The sequence below is a fragment of the Lygodium microphyllum genome, chromosome 13 (assembly GCF_053477565.2).
Source record: "Lygodium microphyllum isolate KBCC chromosome 13, Lygodium_microphyllum_v1.1.10, whole genome shotgun sequence".
NCBI lineage: Eukaryota > Viridiplantae > Streptophyta > Polypodiopsida > Schizaeales > Lygodiaceae > Lygodium > Lygodium microphyllum.
This window is the reverse complement of record NC_141147.1, coordinates 13,880,385-13,906,732: the sequence shown is the minus strand read 5'-3', so window position 1 is coordinate 13,906,732 and position 26,348 is coordinate 13,880,385.

The window sequence follows — 26,348 nt, the reverse complement described above, 5'->3', positions numbered from 1 at the left end:
GGGTTCCTAAGACCTTATTGCAAGTGCAAGGCTATTATGAGGGTAATGCCTAGATATGGATCCCTAAGGCTAAAATAGCCAAAGACATTAATCAAACATTGCCCTCACACTTAACCATACCCATCCATACAATGTGTCAAGGCTTAAAGCTGCATAAGTCTCAAGACACCAAGCCCATAGACTCACAAATGATTATGCCCATGAAGACGGACCAAGTCTATTGGCCCAAATCTCAGCCAGCTACTCCCAAACTAGTACCACATAGCTCTACCAAGACTCAGGAAGTCACATCCACAAGTAGCAGTGCCCCATTAGCAATCTAGTCTCAGCCCAATCGCAACCCGTCGTTGTGCAAGGGACCACCCCATTAGCAGTCCAGTCCCATCCCGTTGTGCAAGGAACCCAATTGCAATCTCAAGAACAATCAAAATTGCAACCATCTGCTGCCAAACTCTCTAGTTCTATCAAACCCCAACCACCCACAGGCACCACCAACTTATTTAATGTCCGCATCATGTAGTACAGCTGGACAACTCAAGTATCGAGTATGGTCATACCAAAGATAGTAGATCAAGCTTGAAGTCTTAACACTCCCCCTCAAGCTCAAGATAGCATCTGCACACCAAGAAACTGTCTAAAAACAGTGAACTTATCTTTACCCAAGGACTTGGTAAAGATATTTGCAACTTGCTCATCAGTCTTTACATGCATGAGATCAACTCATCCTGCAAGAACCATCTCTCTCATGAAGTGGTAGTGTACCTCTATGTGTTTCATTCTGGCATGATATACTGGATTCATGGCCAAGAGTACACTACTCATATTATCGTATAGTAACTTCACTAGAGCATCTACCTGTATGTCCAAATTAGCCATAAGCTTGAGCAGCCATGAAATCTCACATGCTGCCAATGCAGCACCCCTGTACTCTGCCTCACAACAAAGCAACCGTAGGCTGCTTCTTGCTGCTCCAGCTAATCACACTGCTACCAAATCCAAAAGCATATCCACTTGAAGATCTACAGTCTATGAGCATCCTGCCCAATCTGCATCCGTGTATCCAATGAGTTTCAAGGGCTTATCTTTGACATAAAATATCCCATACTCTACAATGGACTTAACATATCTCATAATGCATCTAACTGCATCCAAGTGTGCGGATTTCTGGGCTTCTACATAAACTGGCTTATGAGCCCTACAACATAGCTCAAGTCAGGCCTAGTGATGGCCAAGTAAACTAGACTGCCAACCATCTGCCTATACATAGTCACATCCTCTTCTTTAGCTCTAGTGCTCATATCTAGCTTGACATTCTGATCAAGAGGTGTATCCAATGGTTTGCATTCAACCATGCCATACTTCTTCAGCATTTCCATGGCATAGTGCTTCTGCATCAGCCATAAACCATTTTCAACTGGAACTACCTCAATGCCCAAGCAATACTTCAGTTCTCCTAGGTCCTTCATGTCAAATTCAGATTTCAGCATCTGCATAACATGCTGTATCCCCAAATCATCATCACCTGTGCTTATCAGGTCATGAACATAAATAACCAGCACTACCAAGCCTTTGTTTGTCTTTTTCATAAACAGACTATGATCAGCCCTACCAATAGCAAATCCCAATCTCTACAAGTAGTTACTGATCCTAGCATGGAAAGCTCTCGGAGCCTGCTTCAGCCCGTACAATGCCTTTTTCAGCTTACATACATAATGCGAAAAATCAAGGTGAACATACCCTTCAGGCTGAACCATATAAACATCCTCTGCTAAGTCACCATTAAGAAATGCATTCTTAACGTCCATCTGCTACAATTTCCAACCTTTAGCAACAGCCAAAGCAATCACGCTGTGTATGGTTGCCATCTTGGCAACAGGGCTGAATGTTTCCTCATAATCAAGTCCATACTGTTGGGCATACCCCTTAGCAACTAGCCTGGCTTTGTACCTTTCCACATTACCATCCGACTTGCATTTGATTTTGTAGACCCATTTGCAGCCAATGGTATTTTTCCCTTCAAGCAGTGGCACAAGATCCCATGTCTTATTTTCAGCCAAGGCATTCATTTCTTCGTCCATAGCTGCACACCAGTTCTCATCTTTCACTGCTTCAGCATATGTACCTGGTTCTTTGATCTCCATCACTTTTGTCATGTAAGCATAATGCTTTGAAGAGTAGCCACTGTATGTCAACCTGTCAACAAGGTATTTGACCCTCTGTGAGCGTCTAGGCTGTGGTGCACTGCTTGATTCCCCTCTCTCATGAGGCGGAATGTACCTGCTCTGCCTTGTGCCAGGCATATAAATAGTCGGAAGACCAAATTCACTGTCTAAAGTGTCAGCAGGCTCATATCCAGAAGTCATTCTACTAGGTGTCATCATACCTGATGCATCCTCAGAAGCTTTCTCTTTTCCTTCGCTATCCAAGACATCATATATCCCCTTCACTGACATACTGGTGTCAGTGGACGGTGAGCTCCTCAATCTCCATGTCCATGGGGATACTATCTGACTACTAGGTCCTGTCAGTGCTCTGCTGCAAATCAACTGTAGATACATGAGTGGAAGGCATATCCAATGGCACTGTAGCCGGTGATACATACCAAGAACCCATCTCATAAAAAATAACATCCCTACTCACCGAAGTCTCCCTGGTAGAGGGATCATAGCATTTATATGCCTTCTTCTCCTGCGAATATCCAATGAAAACTCATTTATGCACTTTTGGATCCAGCTTCTTCCTTTTCTCATCTGGAATGTGCACATAGGCAAGACAACCAAAGACTTTCATGTGAGTTACAAGCTTATAGCCATACAGCTTCTCAAAATTCCTTTTCAACCTGCTTTTTAAACTATTGAAAAACAACAAACACCTCATCCTTTGTCTTCAGAATATACACCCAAGTATAGCGACCGTAATCATCAATGAATGTCACATAATACTTGGAGCCTCCCATAGATACATTATGGGATGGCCCCCAAACATCAGAGTGCACTAACTACAACAAACATGTACTCTACCTTACATGCCTCTGACAAATGGCAACCTTGACTGCTTACCAAACTGGCAAGCATCGCATACATGACCAATATTTGAATATTGGAACTTGGGCAAACCTGTAACAAGCTGTTTTTTTTTGCATAATTTGCAGCCTTTGCAAATTCACATGCCCCACTCTCTTGTGCCAAATTTCCAAATCTCTGATAGTGCTAGAACCATGGGCAAACATAGCTTAATTTAGCTCTGGCAAGGTAGCATCAAGAGTAAACATTTTGCCATTCTTGTGACCACGAGCTATCAACTTACATCCATTGCCAAACTCTTCAATAAAGCAGCCATGCTTACTGAATCTAACCTGCAAGTTCTGCTCCGTCATCTGATCGACAGACAGTGAGTTCTTCGTAATTGAAGGAACATGCAATACATCATGCAAATTTTTCTTTCTGCCATCATGAACCACAAGAGACACTTTGCCTTTATGCTCAATGCTATGCTGCATGTCATCACCTGTACAGACATAGCCATGTTTTTCAACTACCATATCAGTAAACCAATCACCGTGAGGGGTCATGTGGTTTGATGCCCCTTAATCAATGTACCAAACTGCATCATCAGTGGATTTTCCAGCAGCCATGTCTTTTACATACTGCATGGTAAAAAATCTATCTCCTGAAGTATCATCTGCCTGACTAGACGTAGCAAAGTGTCCATGCTGTTTGCCCTTCTGATTGCCCTACTTCTTCCAGCAGTCCTTGGCAATATGCCCATACTTCCTGCAGTAGTGACAATCCTTATCCCTATTGGGATTGTCAGATGGGCGTTGCTGTTGCCAGGAGCCTCTGCCTCTAGGGCTAGATCTCCCCCTGCCTCTAAAGTTTCCACCACCTCTTGCATTCGATACTCTGCTAGTTGTTATTGCCATATGATGCATTCTGCTAGCCTTCTCTGCCAGATCCATAGCCTCTACCATGGCTGCCACGACTACGCTGATTAGAATAGAAAACTGCATCCTTGTTTTTAGAACTGCTAGATCCTGTAGCCAAGCCAAGTTTAACCTCCTCATGGATAAGCAATGCAACCAGCTCATTAAAATTAGGCATTTCAACCCTCACAGACACAGAAGTATCAAAAGTCTTATACTCAAGCCCCAAGCCATTCAAAGTCACAGCAACCATGTCTTCATCTTCAACTTGTGAACCAACAGATGCCACCTGATCCGCAATGGTCTTAACCTCTATGACATAATCCTATATAGATCTGCTATTTCTCTCCATGTTGTTGAACTTTTGCTTCAACTGTATCTTCCTAGCACTTGTGGTTGTGCCATAGTACTTGACCAAAATGTCCCATGCATTCTTAGGAGAGCTGCAATTCATTATTCGCATTACCATGGCATCTAAGATACATAAAGAGAGCCAGTGCAAGACTCTACGAGCTCTTTCTATTCAAGCTCGGTGTAATTGTCTCTGATCAGCCGTAGGTCGATCTGGGAGCTCAAGTTTAGCTTCCGCTCCAGTCACCAACTCCCAATAGCCTTTCCCTATTAAGAAGTTCTCCATGCAAAACTTCCATATGGCATAATTGCTACTATCAAGTTTTTCCCCCACAATTCGGGTTATGTTGTCGGTTCTTTCTGCATTTGCCATGATGTCAACACTGCCTGACTTCCTGCAAGCCAACAAGTCACTCTGACCAACTTCAGTCCTTGACTATTTATGATAGTTTTCTACAGCTAATCTCTGGAAAAAAATGGGAAATTTCAGCTCTTTACAACCTCAAAAACATCCACAAACATGTGGTCTAACCCGTAGGTATAACAATCAGTACATATGCTATGTAGTTGCTTCAGCTTAAACTCCTGCAACAGTTTGCAATAAATGGATATTAAGAATGCCTTCTCGCATGGTAAATTGCACTACAAGGGTAGGGTATGTGTCCTGAAAGATACAGAAATAAGGCGCCAGATACTCTTTGAGTGTCATGATACCCCAGAGTTAATAAGACTTATAGTAGCCAGGGTAAATACATATAGTTTGAAAACTGTAAACTGTGAGTAACCATCAGCAATTTCAAGGCCAAAATCAATGTGTATACATGTCATACATGTCCCAAACCCTCCAGAATATCTGCTAGTACATGTGGCAGTCTAGACATAAGCATATGGGTACAAAACAGTGCATAACCAACAAGTACGGTTGTCAAATAACTTGTTCAGAGATTGTAGTCAACAAATACTCAGTGAAATCAAGCCTTTTTAGCTCCAAAATAGCTCAAAAAACATACCATACATCCACTTTGAAGTATCAAGGTCACTGCATGACCATATGGGCACCCATAGACAAGCTGTCTTCAATAGCCAGTGGCATACATTGCATTTACAGTTTGTACCCAACTAAGACAATGTAAATGCATTCAATTTTAGCTTCAAATTTCAGTTTTTAATCATGCTCAATGCCCGATTCAATGCTTCAAGCATTCCCAGACATATTCCCAATAGCATACAGTTGTTAGAGATCAACAGTGTCATAACATGCTTCAGTAGAAGATGATGCTTGATGCCCGCATTCAATGACAGTTTTCAGCCTGTCAATGGCTTCTAGATCAGAATATTTCAATCATAAAAAAACCAGCTTCAACACATGAGAACATATACATACAGCCTCCAAGCAAATGTCTAAGTCTTGTTTATGCTTTTGGGCATGACCAGGAGCTTCTGTAGCTCAATGATGATCAAATGCAAGCTGTCCTTTCACTTTCCCAATAGTTCAGGACTATTTTACAAATCTGTATACTCTGATTCCAACTCATAACAGAGATCTAACACAAGCAATAGCTTCTTGTAGTCTTCAAGTACCTTCCAAAGAGTGCAAACATGCTTTATAGCACTTTGTAGATGATCAATGGCTTGATTTTCAGCCACCAATAGAGGCAGCCTTCTATCCTGGCGCAAACACGTAGCCTATAGGAATGTCTTTAGCACTAGAAAATGTTGATGATAATGAAGATGAACACTTAGATGTGCTCAACAGTGCTCCCCAAAGCTCCCATAGAAGCCTCAAACACTAACATGAAGCATAGACTCCATCTGACCAAAATGCATACCTTCACAAAGACAATGGCAGGCAGCCGTTCTTCTCTTTTCAACCTTGGCAAGTCAGTCTTCAAATCTTCTTCCCGCATGTACTCCACAGAGCCCAGTCATGGGTGCTCTGATACCATGTTAGAAGTCTGAAACAGAGATAGAGAGGGTTGGACTCAACAGTGTAGAGCAATGAGCTCTCACATATTTCTTCTATTCTTCCATTCCACACATCACTAAAGAGAATAGTTACAACTTAAGGTCTAGGACCATTCACACCAAATAGCTAAGTCCTAACCACCAACTTATTTAATGTCCGCATCATGTAGTACAGCTAGACAACTCAAGTTTCGGGTATGGTCATACCAAATATAGTAGATCGAGCTTGAAGTCTTAACATGCCCATGTTGGAGAGCTTGGCAGCTCATGTGCTAGATGAGATAGACTAGAACAACAATGTGCAAAAAACCATTGATCAATCTGCTAAGGCACTAGCATTAGGTAGCAAACTGACGGGTGGGGAATCCCCAGCATCAAAGGGAGTTGAGAGGAAGAAACCATCATCCAAAGCCTTGTTCATCAGGTATGGGGGAATCTTGATTGGCCTCATCCACTAGGAAGTAGTAAAGAAGATGCAGAATGCAGAAGGAGCTGATGAAACACTTGGAAGGTCACCTCCACGAGAGACAAGAATGAGAATAGTCAAGTGAAAGAATAGTTAGTGACAAGGAGGGAACACCAGAAGGTCAGTCCAACAAAAGAAAACCAAAAATGCCCAAGAAAAAGATGACATATGAGAGGCAGGAAGAGAGAATGACAAAAAAGGAGAAGAAAGAGCTAATAAAACGCTAAGAAAGTCCAAGAAAGTTGAAGAAGAGAGAAGAAACAAAGAGAAGGCTGAATTGCAAAAATAACAGAAGAATCAAAAAGGGTAGAGGAGGAACTGTGAAAGAAGAAGGTGAAGAGTTGAGAAGAAAAGAAGAAGAGGACTTGGCACAAGATGTGCTCATGTCCATTGAGCAACAATGCAGGTACGAGGAGTTGGCAGCGATGAGCCCGCCAAGTCACGACAGAGTGGTCAAGCACCAGAAGACCTGCCTCCACCCATTCTAGAGGGAAAAGGCAAGGCTGCATTCCACTTGATCCCATCCACCATCTTGCTTGGCTACCCCAACCATTGTAGCAACACGAGGCACCCCAACCATGATTGATGCCAGCAATCTCATGGCATGGGTGCAATTCTTGGTTGATAAAGCACATACCCCAGCTCCCAACTCTAGTGTGGGGACTCCAATGACAGGAATGAAAAGACCGATAGCTACGGATGCCAAATCTCAACAAGGGCCCAAGCAACAAAGAATCAAGGTTACCACCACCACGGGGCCACAACCCACTGATCAAGATGTGAGCATGTCAAGGAGCTTTATGCTTGATTGGAAAGAGCAAAAGAGGAGAAGAGAGTCGCAATGACAAAGCTAGAAACTGAAAGAGAAATGTCAGTTGCTTTCCAACTAGAAAAAACCACGCCAAGTGGCAATGCAACAAAAGGAAATCAAGGCATTAAAAGTGGAACTAAGGGCCAAGAAAGATGAGGAGGAACAGTGGTGAAAAAGACTAGAAGAAGAGAACTAGAAGCTGGTTGGAATGCAAAGGGAGTACAAGTTCTTGGTTCTACAGCAGGTGGAGCTCGAAAAGTAGATGAGAAAATTTGAGGAGGACATGGAAGATCTCGCCGCCCTAGAGAAAGAGAAAGCACAAGAACAAGAGGAATGACAAAGAGAGAGGGAAGAAGTGGAATATAGAGTGCAAAGGGAAAGAGAGGAACAAGAAAGATTGGAAAGAGAGATTCAAGTGCCCAACAAAGGAAAAAGAAGAAATTGTGTAGAAATGGAAGGGGAAATAGCCAACAATAGTGGCCCTATCACAAAGGCAAAGTGAGGGCTTGGAAGAGATGAAAACGAAGGCAAAGGAATGGGAGCCCAAAGTGAGAAGAAAGTGAAGGACCTAGCAATTCATTTAGCCCTTGCGGAAGGAAGCATAATACTAGCAAAAAGCAGGCTAGGTGCTACTCAGGCTACTCTAGAGGCCCAACAACATGCCTTCCTTAGCACAATCTCAGACGTCGCACTCTCTAAAAGGAGGAGGTAGTTGATGCACTTAGAACAAACCTAGAAATAGCTTGCAAGGTGATAAAACAAGGACTATGCTCCCAAATCCAGGACATAAGCCTCAATCTGACTTGGCAAGATCAGCTAGAAAATCTGTTGAGATCGAGCTTGATGCCGTAGAAGGTTGATGCATTGGGATTCCAATAAGAACAACCACAGTAAGCAGTAGCAGAGTCAAGACATGATGGGGCACAACAAGATGAGGAGTGGGTTCCACAACCTCTCTCACCATAGCTAGAATCCCCTCAAGAGAAAGATGCCACAGCAGAAAGGAAAGCAGAAGCTAAAAGGAGGAGGGCTAGAATGCTTGACCAAGCACAAAAAAGACCAAAAGCGCAACCGCTTGCAGTCTCAGAGCCTCCCATCCCACCAAAGAAATATTGCTCACCCATGAACTAGAAAATGGAGCTATCAGTATGGGAGCAATGGGAAAATCACCACTAGCCTTTTGATTTCACCTTTTGATACCCAGTAGCCTTGAGCAAAGTGCTATCCACAAAAGTAGTAACAAAAGTAATCACCATGGGAAGAAGGCTTGGTGACCGATGGCTTGCCGAAAGAGAGAAGAATCCAACAGCTTTGGGGGACAGAATCTCCAGATTACTAGGAAAACAAGGTTGAGGAGGTACCCCACATGATGAAAGGCTATGAATCCCAACCTAGATGGAGGAGAAGAGTCTCGAATGGAAATGTGGATGCATGGATTCGAGTGAGATTATCCAACATATCTACTATATCATCAAAGGATAGGAGTAAATTTTGACCTTGACATCCATGGTTGATATGACTTCACGAAGATCTACAACATCAATGCCACAAAGCCTGAGGAAGCACTCGCTTTCTTAGAACAAGATCTATGGGACTCCATGGCTCACTTCTTGATGGAATTCTCCTCCTACCCAGACCCCACCTTTGTAACATCATGCAACTATATTAGATTACTTAGGAAACTCCTCAGGCAACCCCCTGCACCAATAGAGTACCATCTTCCACAGCTCTTTTTCGACATTAATACGGGAATAGATGGCTGCGCCATGACTTGCAACTGATGTTACGTGCTGCTCTACTCCCGTAATTTCACATGGCCCTCCATGAGGGCATGAAAAAAAACCATTTTACCAGCTGTAGCTATCCATTTTTTTCCACCACTCCTCTCCATGTTAGGATAGGAAAAAAAGGGTACATGCTAAGTAGGAACTTCCTTAGTAAATCATTAAAGCCCCCTACCTCCCCATCTCACACTCAAGAGCCCGAGGAATAGATCCTCTATTTTGTACTACCGTTCAAAGGTCAAAGATTTAAAAAAAAAAGAGAAGAAGAAGAAAAAGAAGAAGAACAAGAGGAAAAGAGAAGCACCTCACGAGCAAGCAGTTGCACCACCTCACTTCACATAGACCACGAGTGCTGCATCTAGGGGTCCTCAACTTAGACACATATAGTGTCTTTAGTCATCCAGCTCTATCCCTAACCCCCTAGCCCTTTTTGATTCCCCACATATTCGCTTAGGGCACATCAAGGGTAGGACACACCTAGGGAGGTCACACTTGCCTATGGTTTAGGCCTATCTCCTAAGCTGCACTCACCCACCATTGCACCTCCCCCTGCACAAACTGGGCCCTCAAGTGTGGGACAACACCCAGGGTTTGACCCAACTCCCAATTCCACTAGCACAAGCACAATGCACCACACGGTAAGGTAGACACACCCCCAAGTAGTGCACCCTCTTTTCTTTTCAGGCACAAATAAAAGTTGCAACCCATCAACTTCAGAGGCCCCATCATCCAAGCAAGACATTCTTGGCCCCCACCATCTCAAACAGTTAATTAACTTTCTCCCAAAACCAATCCCCATGAGACCCCATCATCATCAACTCGCACAACTACCCATTTCAATCAATCTTCATCAACTCAAAACTAACAATGTCATGGAACTCGCAAATGTCTAGGAGGGGGTAATGTTCCACAATATATCACCATGTAGCCCACACGACGCAGAGGAAACCCAAGGAAGCCCCCGTCAAAAAGTTAATGAAGAAGCTCATTCTACTCAGGGAGGAAAAGTGGAAGACAAGGCAAGCTCAAAAGAAACGACAGAAAGCATCGGATATTCTAGCAAGCGTCTCTCAAGGATGAGGGAGAACTTCCGAGGGCTCTCATAAGGAAAGAACAAGGCGCAATGTAATTCATTTTATAAGAGTGCTAGGTTTCCTCCTATGCAAGTGGTAAAGTCCAAACGGACATAAGCGAAGGAATCAAGCAGCTTGAAGAGAATCCAAAAAAGCTACACCTAGATGGGCGAGAGGTGAAGGATCCATCCAACACCATATTCAATTTCAAGGATGGATATGTCCATCTAGGATCCGCTCACCCGCTATTTTCCAAAATGCGCACAAGGCATACAACCTCTGCACAAGTGACGGTGAGGATTACATCAATGGGTTACCCTCTGTATCTTTCAACAAAGCGTGAGACAGAGGGTGGGCTGAGTGTGACTGGTGTTTCTTCAATCAATTAGTGAGAGGTGAGGATTGAGGGACGTTGCGACCATTAGGCCTAAGACCTGCTAGTGGTTGGGGTGGAATTGAGCTAGATAGTGATGGTTCAAGGGGTAGCAGACTAGACAATGGTGTATCTAAGGGTAACTCTGTAGTGTGATCCATGTATCCAGTTCCAATGGCATAGATGATGTGTTGCCTTCCTCTTGTGTAGCCACTGGGGTGCCAAGCTCTCTAGACTTAGATGATTCTAGAGTTTCAGGATGATGCATTGGTTGATAGATTGGTTCGGGTTTTTTGACCGCAACCATCACGGATTCTATAGGGTTTGCAACTCGGGTTTCCTGGGTGTTCACTGCCTTAGCGGGAGTGGGGCTTCCTGGAGTTGGGGTGGCAAGTGATGGTCATGGTTGGGCTATCCTCCTAGGATTTCTCTTCTTGGGCACCCCTATCCATGTGTTGCCTTCCTAGTATCCAACAGATCTTTGGGGATCCATCACGGCTTGATTGTGCACCTATGTCGATAGCATCGGGTCCGGTCTCTTAGGTTTCAAATGATAGTTGTTAGTCTTGTGGGGTTGTGTTTGCTTACGAGTAGGTAACTTTTGGTGCCTTGGCACCCATTTAAGCGTCGGCTCTATGGCTTTGGGGATGGCCTTAGTTGGCAGTGGTTTTGTAGTCTAGGTGGGTTGTGATGACTCACAACCCCCCTCCTTAGACTTGGTCCTAGGTAGCTCTATCAGTGGCATAGCAGGCTTTGGTGGATCCTTGCTGCCCTTACTGAAAGTTGTCATGATTCAAACGTTGCCAATGGAAAGGTGAATATGCTGCAAGTTGTAGTCCACGTTGTAATGTGCTTGCTTTAGTGTGTCCTAATAGCGATTCTTGACCTACATCCTTCGTATTTGGCAATACATAGAAGATGACTGGTAGGCTCTCAAACTTGATAGAGACTACAATCTTGCACTTCCCTAAGAGTACATACAACTTGCCCATGAATGGGCTGAGTTTAGCGTTGGTGGGTTGTAACTGTGGCTAACCAATGAGGGTCCAATGAGCGTAAATCGATACATTGAAGTCAGCTCCCTCATCAATCAAGGCATCAAATGCATGCATGCACCGGGCAGTGGCCGTGATGCGCATGTATGCTGGTGCTACTACCTCCTCCTCATCATCCTCTAGTTTGGTGATGGTGGCTACACGGACATTGACAGGGGCTTCTAGCATAGGGGGCTCATGCAGTGGATGTGTGGGAGGGTAGTACTTCTTCATGTGACTACCATTAAAGAAGCCGATGCCCTTACTTTCAAGGGTTTCAAGTTCTATGTTGCCCATCCTACTAATGGTGCGCACTCGGAAAGGTCCTAATCCTCAGAATTTCATTTTCTTCTTGTGACCCTTTACCAAGTAGAGCAAAACAATATCTCCCTACTCAAAGTCATGTTGTTTGACGTGCTTGTCAAACCACATCTTCCATCGTGCTTTCTCACAAATTAGGGTGTGGGTGGCTATGAGCGGAGTCTCAGAGAGTCGTTCCAATTTCATGAGATGGTCGGTCCAAGCATCCTTCCCTTTCCCATCTCTCCCGTACTGCTATCCACAAGCTAGGGACAAAGAATTCTAATGGCAAGATTGCCTCGGTCCTATAGGTCAGCCTAAAGGGAATCTATCCCATAACCATTTTATAGGCTGTCCGATAGGCCCACAGTGCTGCCATAAGTTTATTGTCCTAGTCACTTTGTGAGGTGGAAACTACCTTCGTAAGGACATTGATTAAGATCTTGTTCGTGGATTCTACTTGGCCATTAGCTTGAGGATAGTAGTGTGAGGATTTCCTGTGGATGATTAAGAAGATTGAGAGCAGGTGGGCAATAACCTCATTGATAAAGTGACTGCCTTGGTTGCATACTAATTCGATGGGGCAACCAAATCATGAGATAACTTGCTCCCACAAGAACTTCGTTGTGGTCCTAGCATCGTTCTTCCTAATGGCTCCTACCTCGGCCCATTTTATAAGATAGTCAGTTGCTACAATGATGTATCTGGCCTGTGAGTATTGTGTTGTGGGATTGATGGGTCCAATGAAGTCGATTCCCCATTTCTCAAAGGGTTGTCGTGTAATGACAGGGGTCAACTCCATCTTATCCTTTCATGCAAGAACCTTAGTCCTTTGGCACTCATCGCAATGCTTTACGAACTTAGCATCATCGCGGAATAAGGTGGACCACCACATCTGAGATTGCAACACCTTACGAGTCGTTGTATCCCTCCTGGAGTGCCCTCTAGCAATCCCACCATATGCTTCACTTAACACGTCGTGCATCTTGTGCTTATCCTTTCATGCAGGAACTTTAGTCCTTTGGCACTCATCGTGATGCTTTACGAACTTAGCAGCAATTCAAAATAGGGTGGGCCACCACACCTAAGATTATAGCACCTTACGGGCCGTTGTATCCTCGTTAAAGTTCCCTCCAGCAATCCCACCTTATGGGCCGTCGTATCCCCACTAAAGTGCCCTCCAGCAATCCCACCATGTGCTTTGCTCAACACGTCATGCATCTCATGATCGCATACACATCATCATAGCAACCCGTCTTGCCCTAACCGAGAGAGCTGACCGGCTATTAGTTGATAAGGCTAGATTTTTAGGATAAGGTGCCTAAGCCTGGACTTCTCAAAAGGTCTCTCGGGTAGACCATGCTCTAGTATCTGGACTATATCATCTGCCCAATACGGCATTAGATCAGCTTTAATAAAATCTTTCTCACTAGACATGCCATAGAGGTGAGCGTCTGGGAAATCGTCAGTGATGCCTTGTCCCAGTGGCTTCTCCTGTGAGTATTTGAGACATGTGATGAGTCATGTAGTGCTGCTTGCCCTTGCATATAACCACAGATAAGTCAAATTCTTGAAGAAGAAGCAACCATCTTAGTGATGCATCCAGTAGCACAAGGTTTATTTACAAGATATAGCAAGGCTTTATGGTCTACAAAAAAGGCGAAAGGCATGGCCAGGAGGTAGTGTCGAAACTTCTTTACAGTGAATACCATGGCCAACCCCTCCCTTTCTATGGTGGAGTAATTCATCTCCGTGTCAGTGAGCTACCTACTAGCAAAACTCACAAGGTAATCCAAGTTATGTTCTCCAGACAGCTCCATTAGCAAATTTAAATGCATCTATATGCACATGGAAGGTGATGTTCGAGTCTGGGGCTCGTAAGATTGGTGCAGTTATAAGAGCCTTCTTCAACTCCTCATTTACTCATTGGCACTCATCAGTCCACTCGAACACGATCAGCAACTTATACAATGGTCTTGCAATCAATGTGTAATTCAACATGAAGTACCGATAGTATCCGATGTGACCTAAGAAACATTGAATTCCCTTATAATCTTGGGGTGGTGGCAAGTCAACAATGACCTTGACTTTCAAAAAGTCAATGGCTATGCCATTCTTAGATACCACGTGCCCTAGGATTCATCCATGCTTGACCCAGAACTGGCACTTCAAGGGGTTCAATGACAAGTTGTAAAGCCTGTATCGTTCAAAGACTGCTCACAGCTTCTCCCAAGTGTTCTACCCATCTAGAGTACACGCATAGGTCATCTACGAACACCTCTAGCTCTCATCTAAGCATATCTTTGAAGATGGTGCACATTAGATGTTGAAAGGTTGCAGGTGCATTCATTAACCCAAAGGGCATTACAATATAAGCAAAGACACCCCACTCAATGGCAAACGTGGTCTTGTGCCTATCATCAGGATGTGCTTGTACCTGGTTGCATCCTAAGAAGCCATCCAGAAATATGTAGGCCTCTTTACCTGCTACCCTTTTGAGCATGTGCTCCATGTATGGTAATGGGTAATTATCCATTTTTGTCACAGCACTAACCTTCTTATAGTTCATGTACACTAGGATCTTCCCATTCTTCTTCATGACTATCACGATCAATGATACGTGATCTGTGTGCTCTATTTCATAGATGAATCCTACCCTCATTAGCTTATCGATTTCCTCCTTCACAGCTTGGGCATGTTTCAGATTCATAGGGTACAGTCGTTGTTTTACATGTACTGCATCAAGGGCCATTGATATGTTATGCATTACTACTCTAGGATCCACTCCTTTGAGCTCATCTAAGGACCATGCAAACACGTCCATGTACTCTTGCAAGAGCGCAATGAGATTGGCCCCTTCCCCCTCCGTCAAGTCACCAACTATAAACACAGGTCGAGGCTTCTCAACTTCCCCTGCCAAGTTGACTTCCTTGACCTTGGCGGGTCCCTCAATTGGCTCACTTGTCTATCATTTTCTTTTCGCCCCTAGCAAGATCACTACCCTGTCACCTTTCTTAAACTTTGTGAAACGTTTTGGTAGGACCTATGATTTCTTCTATTATTTTGCCTCCAATTCCTTCGTCCATCCTCTCCTGGATTCCTTCAATCATCTGCACCTTCTTTGGGGCTTGGAGTCTACTATGATCTGCTCTATCACCTTTCCCTCAGTGTGGAGTGGCAATCCTCATACTCATCATCAGAATAAGCTCCTCCTGACTGCTCGTCATCCCCTAGACTCTCCTATCCTTCGTCGATGACTAAGGCCCAATTGTATAGTAAGTTCAAATCATGCACCTTAGTCCATTTCCACTTAGGCTCATCCAAAAGATCTTTGGGGGGCTTCAGATTAGCTATGGGGTTGCCGGCCAATCTTCTTGTTAGGTATTCAAGGATCTTGTGAAGTTCTAGCCTATTGCTAGGGATATAGAAAGAGATAGGCCTTGGTTGGTTGCTTGAGCTCCTGGCCATCATGCACAGTGACACTGTGGGCTCCTTCTTTGACATGCTCGTAATTTTTGGAGCCTATTTGTATGTCTCCTCTTCACCTGAGAATGGGAGATCGATGGTCGCTAGGACGTGCATCAAATCTCACTCATCCTTAGGGCAAGGGATGTACTTGGTTAATGGCCCATTGATTTCTTTAGTGGCACATCACCCTTGAGCATGGCAGAGATGGCATCTAGGTCTACGGGGGTCATCTTCCAAGTGTCCATATCAACCCTCACTGCTTCCATTCAATTTTCTAAGAAAATTAGACCATTGCCCTAGTCTTCGATAACTCAAGCATTCCTCATCTAGGGTCGACCCAGCAGAATGTCATAGTCCACTCCCTTCATGATGATGAAGTTCACAGAGAATGGGAAACCCGCGATCTTCACTGGCCAATTCTTCAAGACTCCAAATGGCCTAACTTTCATTACGTTAGCTAGAGTGACATTGAACTTAGCGGTTTTGACATGCGAGTTTCCCCAAGCCTAGAGCACAATATGGCTCAAAACACTCACTCTTGCCCCAGTATCTACAATTTCTTTCCTTGTTATGTCTCCTAGGGCTAGGATAGGCAAGACTACATGCATCTCAGTGCCTTCCCAAAAGGTGTTAACGTGTAGTGACTTTGGCACTGAGTGCAATATCAAGCTAGGTATCTGTGTGACTGCATCATGATCCTACAAGTCAGTGGCAACATGCTCCATCAGTTCTTCCACCTAGTGTTTCAACTCCTACCATAGTGTGGGGTGCTACCTGAGTAGGTCTCCTAAACTCAGAGTCACTAGGGTGGTCACTAACATCACGAGGAGATTGTTGGTTGCTTGCCTCTCTCCTAGGTTTATGCTTCTTGGCCATTGGTCTTGACTGACTGGCTGGCCTGTAGCATCTAAACTATCTAAACTTAGCTTAGGTGGCATTGCCTGTGGCATGCGTGCATCTCTCGACCTTGGTCATGCAAGTGAGACTGGTGTGCTCACACTAGAGAGATCCTTGATCTCATCCTCTAAGATAGGCTCAGTGTCCTTGAGGTGCACCTGGGCTTCCTTTACCCACTCCTTGCCTTTGGCTATAGCCTCGAGTTGGCACCTAGGGTGAGGATACTCCCCTATCTTAAAACTCCCTTTCTCTATCGTCTTTGGGGTGGTGGTCTCTGCCTCTACATCCGTGACCTTCTTACCAGTCACTAGTATTGTCGCATCCTTAGTCTTAAGCATGACCTCAGTCTTTTTCTTCCTTATCCTTCGGCTCTTCTTTCTTATTGAGGTTGTGTCTAAGTTGCTAGGCCCAGGCAATGATATGCATGCCTGCTTCATCAGTGCTTTGGTCATGACATGCAGCGGGATGGGTGTGTCCTAATGTTCAAATGTCTCAACTCCGAATAGCCCCAAAGGCACTACTGGCATGATTGCCGAGCTAGAGGATGGCTTCCATCTAGGGTAATCGGTGAAGAGATGCATGATGCCACACTCAACACATCTGAGGTCGGCTTTTTCCCTATTCACTTCTTCTCTCTATGAACATCCTGATGAGATATGGCATGGGTGACTGCAAGTCCAACATGAGATTGGATCGGCTCTAAGAGTCCTCTGGCCCTACCTCTACCTACTGCCATCACCAATACTATTTAATAGTCCATCAGGACTGGATTGCTCTCTTTGTCATACGAGACATAAGGTGTTAACCCCGAGTCAAGATGGCGGAAAATGAAGGAAAAAGTAGAAAAAGCACAGAAAAAGAGCAAAGACACGTAGGCGACCACTAAAGCTAAGCCGAGACAAAAAGCGCAAATTTAAATGAAAGGTGCCTCAAAAACTTGGAAAACTCTTGTAAAAGAGCGCCAAGCTCCCTCCTGTGCCAATTGTAAAATATTAGACGGGTGTAGGCTAAAGGCATAGTGCTAGAAGAGTAAAATGGAAAAAGGACCTTGCCACAATGGCCAATCATGTAAAAAAGGGGATGGGTGCCCATGGGATTTTAGGGCTTGTATATAAAGTTCAAAAAAAATGAATGGAAGCTCATTCTTTGGTGTGTGGCTAACAAGAGCTCTTATCTTCTTCTCTTCCTTCTTGCTTGTGTGTGCTCTTGAGAGGGGGAGTGTGAGAGTGTGAGGGAGTGAGTGTGTGGGAGTGAGGGATCAAGAGGGTGAGACTCTTCACCATCTCCTCTTCTCTTCTTCTCTTCTCTTCTCTTCTTTTTTCTCGCGTGCGCGGCTATGGAGGATGGAGCTTGGCGATGGAGGAGGCTTGAGGATGCTTGAGCTTGCATCAAGAATCATGGAGCTACCGAGGTGTGTGAGGGATCAACATCAAGGTAAGCTCACTACACTCGTACGATCAACGGCGCGTCAACTAGGTGAGAGATAGCCATTAGAGCTCACTTGAAACGCTTGAAGCAATAAGCAATCCGTGGGTCTTGGTGGTTGAGCGAAAGCTCCCACATTTTGGTTCCGTTGCCAGGACAAACGGATTCAAGCTTGAGCACTTGCACGCCTCATATCGAGCATCGAAGTAGGGGATTCGTCCCCGAAATGGAGCTTGAGATAGGTAGGAAGTTTGGGTGTTTTTGATCTTCAAAGACAAGTAAGTATTTTGGGACATTTTGTGTGTTTGATGATTGGAAACCATGGAGAAATTATTTCAGTTTTTTGCTTTCGATTCTTATTGCTTTTAGAGTAGGCTAACATTAGGAAATCGCACTCGAGAGGCATAGGGTTTGTTGTTGTAAAATAGGGAGAAAATCGGGAAAAACAAGTGGAAAATGGAGGAAATGCTCATTTAAATGTGTAGGAATCGCAAGGAGAGTGATCGGTAACATCTAGGTAATGTCCAGCAGGGGTATAAGTTCTTGGAGGTGACAACACCTAAAAACATGCCATCTATTGCAACAATTTTTTGGAAAATTTGTATATAAGTGACACCCTATTACCAATTTTTTATCTTAATTTACTATAGATGCGATGTTCGCTGTTGCTGTCTTTGGAGGCCGTGTCCTTGTAGTTCGGCCAGGAAATGTCGGTACAAAACTCAACCTTTGGCCTGTGTACAAACAAGAAAAGCTCTTATATCTCATTTGCAAGGCATAGGCTATGGAGACCAAGAATTAGAGACTATAGGACTTTGCAATCCACATCCTTAGAGCCACTAGAAATCATGTCATCCATGGAAGATTATGCAGTTCCCTTTGAGTTTGATGAGCCTAGGTTACAACAAAGGAGAATTGTGTCAAAGCCCTCAATAGAAAATTGAGATGTCACTAAAGGTACAAGAGCATTACATAAAGATGATCCATCATTGTGGATTTCCACTCATAAGATGTCTGACCATCCCCTTAGCTTCCAAGGATATGAATAACGGCAAGAGAACCTAGAAAAACTAGAGAGAACTCACTAAAACTCGAAGTGTGCCAACTGTATGAAGCATAGTAGCAGCACTAGCTGGCAATATCGACCAAGCCACCTATTATTTACAAAGGGCTTTTTATTGCCAACTAGGTAGTGTCAAGGATAGCTAGAAAACAACATATGAAGTGAAAAGGATATAGTGACAAGAAATGGACACACCAAGTGGGAACAATTAGTTGGAATAGATTTTACATTGCTTGTTAGGGCAATGCTTAGGTTATGGTCAAGGTCATGGAGGAGATCGAGGTGGTAAATATGGGTGTGGTAGTTATGCATGGGAAAGGGGGGATGCGAACTGCCAAGAGGAGGGAAGAGATGCCATCAAGCAAGGGAGAGAGAGGACGATCGTGAAAAAGTGGCTTACAGAAACATGATAATGATAGACGGCTGCAATGCCAAGATGATGAGCATGATGGCCAGTGCGAAGATCTGATTCGAGGATGAAGATGGTTGCCATGAGTCTCTAATCGTCAGCAAAAGGATACTCTTGGTGTAGAGAGTGAGGGAGAGAGACAGCGACATCACAAAATGGGCACATAATCAAAGGTGGGAGTGCTTATTTCCCTGGAAGCATTGGTAAGGAGCGGTCATTGTGTGCAGGGAGTACTAGAGCATGTCATCGATAAGGTTCCTGGTGTGTAGTTGAGAGAATCTAGGGAATCTCAATGCATGATTAAGCAGAGATATACGTGAAGAAATGATGAAAGTCACGGTGCAGGTTTGAGACTTCGAAACCAACAATGTGTGTTCAGAGAAGAAGCCGTATTATTGGCGCTGACAGGGTTATTTATTGGACCTAACAGGGTGGATTCATTGATCAATTATGGGTCTCCAAAGGGAATTTTGGTAATCTTAGGGCCTGGGAAAAGCTAGCAAGAGATGAGACAATGAGAGAGAGAGAGAGAGAGAGAGAGAGAGAGAGAGAGAGAGAGAGAGAGAGAGAGAGAGAGAGAGAGAGAGAGAGAGAGAGAGAGAGAGAGAGAGAGAGAGAGAGAGAGAGAGAGAGAGAGACTCGAGGGCATGAGATTTCTTGGGAGGGGGTGCCATTTCTGAGGACGAATTGTTTTGCCTTCACTTCTCTGTTAGAAATTATGATGATGGATTGCTTGTGTGTCAGAAAGAAGTGAGGTGGTGTATGATTGCCTCTCTACCCAAATAGGGTCGGGGCGCCATGGGAGAGCAAGCGAGAGGATCTTGGGGGGCGCCAAGAAGAGAAGAGGCAAGATAGGGGGTTGCATGTTTAACGGGGAAGCACAAGGACAGCCATTCTTCTTCTTCTCCTCCGCCATTTCTATGTTGGCATCTTCTTCATCAAAAACGACATCTACATTCTTCTCTATATGAGTCCTCCCTATATGCACTTCATCCTTTATCAAAACTGGTCCATGGTGGCTCTCTTTTCCTTGTACATAAGAAGAAGAAGAAGATATTTAATTCTCCTAATAACCCTTATAAAAAAGGTTTATTCAAAGAAGTGTAAAGACCTAGTTCATCTATAGCAATCTTCAAGCCCAATTTAGCAACGTGTGGGAAATCAAGGATGGAATAGAGTTGAAAGTGATTGCAATAGGAAGACTACTTCGATGACTTACCTTTGTTGGACTACAAAGGTAGACCTTCAAAGACATAATTACAAAACTCCAAATTTCCAAGTTTCAAGATCATTATAGAAAATGTGAGATTAAGCTCGAGCAATGGGAATCAAAGAAAGACTTTTGAGTAGAGTACGGGATCGATAGACTAGATACCCTTGGCTACACTGCAGGAGGACACGGTCTCCAAGGACGTGACGACGACCCGCGGTTTAACACGTAAGCATTTTAATTTATTTATCTAAAATAAATGATATAGTATGACTAAATGTTCAGTTTAATATTTTTAGAAAATGCCTTGAAACCTATTTTCTTGTGTTGAATGATTTTTTGCATTTATGTGCACCTGAAATTATTTTCTAAAAATAAAAAATAGTGAAAATACTCTAAAATGGTTCAAAATTGACATATATGAATTTTCACAAATTTTTTGGTTGATCCAATATAACTTATGGTATTTTTTTATAAATACTATGTCTTTAGAAATTTACTGAATTTTTTTCATAATATTTAAAGGTGTTTTAATATATTTGAAAATTCAAAAATAGTTATTTTTAAAGAAAAATCATAGTTTTCATTTAAATAAAATGTGTTATTTATCAATGAAAATTATGGATTCCTAGTGAAAGGCTGAAAAGATAGTTTCTGAGTTGTTAGTGAATTTTTGTAAGGATTAAAAGGAAAGAAATAACAATTTAATATTTTTTTCCTTAAAGAAATGCTTGCGTTAAGATATGGTGTTTTGGTTTTGATAAATAGAGATTATCCGTGGTGTGAAAATTTATGAAATATGAGAGGGTAAGAATAAGAAGCTTAATAATACTTTGTAATAATTACTAATGTCAGATTTCAGCTACAATATTTGGTTTAAATTAAAAGCAACATAAAAATTAACAATTTAATGATTAGATGGCATGGAATGAAGTCTCAGCGTCTATATTAAATGTCTACATTTTATTTACATTTACAGAAATCTGATGATTGTAAGAATTATGACTCGAGGGCCACTAGGACTAACTGATAAATTAAAGGGAAATATGGGGATTTAAAATACACTATGTATGTGTTTACGCTGGAGTGTAGAGAGTATTTGTTTTTATCCTGATTGGTATTTAGTAAAGAATAAGAAAGAAAGGACGTTATTCTCACAAAATGAATTAATTATCTAAACACTAAAAAGCAATGACGAATTGCAATACGAAGAGGGGAAATGTTACAAGGAATTAAAATTATGGGTTTATGGTACGTTAGAAAATGTATTTTGAATGTTTGCTATCACTTAAATAGATAAAAAGAATTAATTTTAATCAGTTGGAGAAGAGAAATATAAAAAGGAATTTAAATGGAGATATTCGAATAGATCCAAGGGATCTATACCTTGAAACAAAATTCTTAAAGTCAAACATCAAAACTTCCTGGATAAACCGCCACTAGTATGGCAGGAGAAATTTATGAGGAGCCGCTCCTGAAAGATGGAGGGAAATTGTAGTTATCCTAGGTTTAGCGTTTTAGTGCCCAATATAAAGACCTAGCTGTAAAAGTTTAAAAGAAACGAAGTGTGAGATTAAGTATGTTTACTAGAGTTTAGATATCTATAGTTGGACTATTACGAACAAACGTCGTAAAACTAATGGAAGGCTAAACCAAATTAGTATAGTTAGTAGTAACAATCACCTGTTTAGTGCAACAACTCTTAGGAGTTGGCTTGTCGACCTGGTTAAAAGTGGCTTGGTCTTTGGCCAGTCATTTTTTGGTGCGTCTGCCGGGAGCCAAGTGTGCTCGAATGGGTGATCAATTTTTCCTTGGGTATTTAAATCCTAGGTGTTATTTATGAGTGATACGCAGTCTCTTTTCTAAGGGAATATTTTCCTAATTTGCCCCAAGAGTGCCAAAGAAGAGTGCTAGATTGGGCGAGAGACACAGAATTAGTAGAGGGAGACGAATATTTTGGCCCTAAATTAACTGTGGACGTAGAGCAATTATCCTCTTGGAGTTGGGGTTATAACGATTGTGCGCAAACCATAGTTTTACTGGCAACACACTTTGGGCTAATAGACGCAGTAGAGATAAAGACAATTAGTGTATCATACCACTTTGATTGGTATTATCGCAGCTCTTACCGAACCTTTAGAAGACTGGTCTGGGATGATGTGCTGCCCTGGATACATGTATCCAGAGGTCTAAAAATTACTTTTGACACAAAAGACGTTAGAGAGGTTGCTGAAAATCTTAGGCTTAATTTCTGAGCAAGAAGAAAAGTTGCCATATGGGGAAATAGACCCAGAGTTGCCAACTATTTTGAACCTTCTAAGCGCGCATACAAGCGAAAACCTAATTTTATAGCTTCGAATAAAACGAGCGTAATTTTGGAGTATGACAGTAAGAGCTAGTTTAGTAATCGTGGATGAATTCAAAAGAGAGACGGAGGCAACAAAACGAAGCTAGAGATCAACGAGCTAGAGAATGAGCAGCGCGACAGGAGGCTTGGTTATTAGAAAGGCTTGAGAGGGTCAACGCATTACTGAACTTGGGGATAGACACTGTGTCTAACTCAAACGTTTAATCCTTAGAGCCTAACATATCATTTGATAGAACACCATCAAAGGAAAGTGAAGCAGCTTCATACTAGTGGGATCGAGTGGTTTCAAGCACTGATGGTCCTACTAAGGCAAAGAGTACGCAAAGTGAGAGCGTGGAGAGTGAAGCTAATGCCACTATAGGGAGTAACGAATCTATATTTAGTTCGAATTTAGAATCTACTTTTGGGTTAAACTACTTATTTAACGCACCAAAAGAACCCTTGTGGATAGATCGAGTGACAGATTTGGGATTACGTTCTTTGTTTTGTATTCCCCATCAAAGAGAGCAATCAAGAGCCGTATATGACTTTGGATTAAGATCCTTATTCAGAGAATCCAAGGAACCCGTGTGGTCTGACTCTACTTCAGATTTTGGATTAGGAACACTATTTAAGGAAACAATGGCTCGAAACCCAGTCAGATTAGCTGGCTTTACGCAATTTGGGGGACTGTGGGACGAAGATCCCAATGCCCATTCGCAGCGATTTGAGGTTACCTGTGTCACCAACGAGATAATAGACGACGACCAAAAGCTTCATATCTTCCCTGCAACATTAAAAGATGAGGCAGCATGGTATGGGAACCTAGATGCTCAACATAAAGGAACCTATGCTGCCTTATCAAGAGCTTTTCTCAAAAAATTTTGGCAACAAGGTTTTCAAGATAGATTGACTCTTCAATTAGATTATTTATCTCAAGGAGCAACTGAAAGCGTTGAACATTACATTGAGCTTATGGAGACAATCATTCACAAGATGAATCCCGCTCCTGATGATCCCACGCAAAAATGTAAGTTTATTGATTGGCTTAATCCTGAAGTTCATCAGCATGTTAGTTTACAATGACCAGCTACGCTGGCAGATGCTAAAATGCATGCTAGATGGTGGGAAGAAGTGCAGCTTAGTCAACAACGACGGAGAGATCTCTTCAAGGAACCTCGGATGGAATACCCTGCCAGCACTTCAGGCGGGGTACCTAAGAACGTGTCTTATGTGACCGTTCCTTTAAATCCCTCGGTAACTGCAAGTTCAAATGTGTCAAGTGTACCTTTAAATCCATACACTTCAATTCCATCCTATATGATGCAGACAGGAATGCCTTCTATGCCGCAACCTCAATCTCCTCTTGATGCAGCAAAAGTAGCAGATATTATTGCAAAATCCCTAAGAAAATTGAAGGAGGAAATTATGAGTGCAGTACAAGCACCTTTGAGGGAAATTTATTCGGTAACAACACAAGGTCCTAATGCACAACAATCATCGAGAAATTCAACTTCAAACCCACCTAGATCAAATATATGGTGTGGTAAGTGTCAAGTTATGGCCATGTGGCTACAGAGTGCCCGACACCTTCAAGATTAATACCTGATCATCCACCGTTCTGTACTTTTTGCCTTAAGACAGGGCATTTGGATACCAATTGCTGGCATAAGATAGGCAAGAGCAACAACAAGCTCGTTCAATGCAAACGAATTATAATTATATGGATCGTAATAATACAACTTATGAGATTGGACCACCCAATCAACCTTTTAGGTCACGAGGATTGCCAACCCAGGGTAGACCTCCAGTACCCCGAAACAATTATAATAGTGATAACAATCGAGGGAGAAATTCTCCTTTTAGAAGAAACAATGGAAATTTCCGTAATCCAATGGGGCAGGGTGGACAATAGCGGCCTAGGGGACCATTAATTTGTTATCGATGCCAACAAGAAGGTCACATAGCTACATATTGTCCAAATGCACGTAAAAATCAAGACTATACTCCTCTTTGCAGGAAGTGCAATGGTGAAGGACATTATGCGGAGAATTGCCCTAAGAGAGAGGATAACAAAATTACTGACAAAGGTAAACAAGCCTTTAATGAACCTTCAACGTCTACAAATTTAGTTGAAGTAGACACAATAAGGAAAGATACTGGAGTTAAGTCAAAATTTATACCTCGTAAAGTGACCTTTAAGGCTGACCCTATGATTGGTGTCGTTACTAGGGCACAAAAGCAACAACAAAAGGAGCAAGGTTTAGAGGAAGAGAGTCCACAATTAAATGGAGCAGTGAAGGATAAATCTAAGGACATAGATCCTAATGTAGAACTACCTGAATCGGATTCTCCACAGCATTCCTCTGACCACCCATTATTACATGTGCCTTTGGCAAATCCTAAGATTCAAGTGGGAATATCTCCTTTTCCTGAAAGATTGATTCCTCCTAAGGAAGGAAGTAAAGAGCAATCAGAAGTAGGAAATAGGACCTATGATCTTTGGGCTGCATTAGAAGAAATATCATTGACCATTAACCTTCGGCAATTGCTAGAAATAGCAACTATTTGTCGGAAGCAACTTTATTGTAAATTAGTTCGGCGTCGAAGGAAGAAGATTGAGATTAATGCTTCCAAAGTAAGTGAAAATTCTTCTAAAAGAAAAACAACTAAGGATGTAAAAATAGTAGATTTGTTTGTGGATCCAGGAGCTCCAGTCATTGATACTATTGTTAATGGCCACTTGCTACATGAAGTGCAGTTGGATGGTGGCTCAGCAGTTAATTTGATGACAGAACAGGCAATGCAAGAATTAGGGTTGAAGGATCTAGAACCTACTCATATTTTTTTACGGGTGGCTGATCATAGAAAAGTAACTCCTTTGGGGTTACTTAGAAATGTAAAAACAGTGGTGGCTGGATTAGAATTTTATGTAAACTATTTGGTAATGCGTTCACATACCAATATCTCGTCCTATTCTCTGTTGCTGGGAAGACCCTAGTTATACCAAGCAAGATGCATTCAAGACTGGTATAAAGGTTCAATTGTGATTGGTCCTAGAAATGATAGGGTTAAAATACAAGTTATTTCAAGAGGATTTTTGAAAGAGTCAGGAGATGAGACAATCAGTGAAATGGATGAGGAATCAACAGTGAGTTTTATGATTCGGAAATGGAGAGGACTGATCATGAAGGGCCTTATGCCTGGTTATTTATAACACCACACCCAGCATGAGCAGAGAAAGTAGAGGTCAACATAGTACATCAGCCTCACAAGGTAGAACAGATGGGTATTGGTGAATATGCTGTAACGTTTTCATTTGACAATGATTCGGATAGTGATATTACTCACTAGTTGTCTACATCCGAAGATACAACCCTAGACTGCTTAATGCTTTCTGCAGAGGAAGCAGAATTTTCAGTTATCCACGAATCAAGAAGAGAATAATCA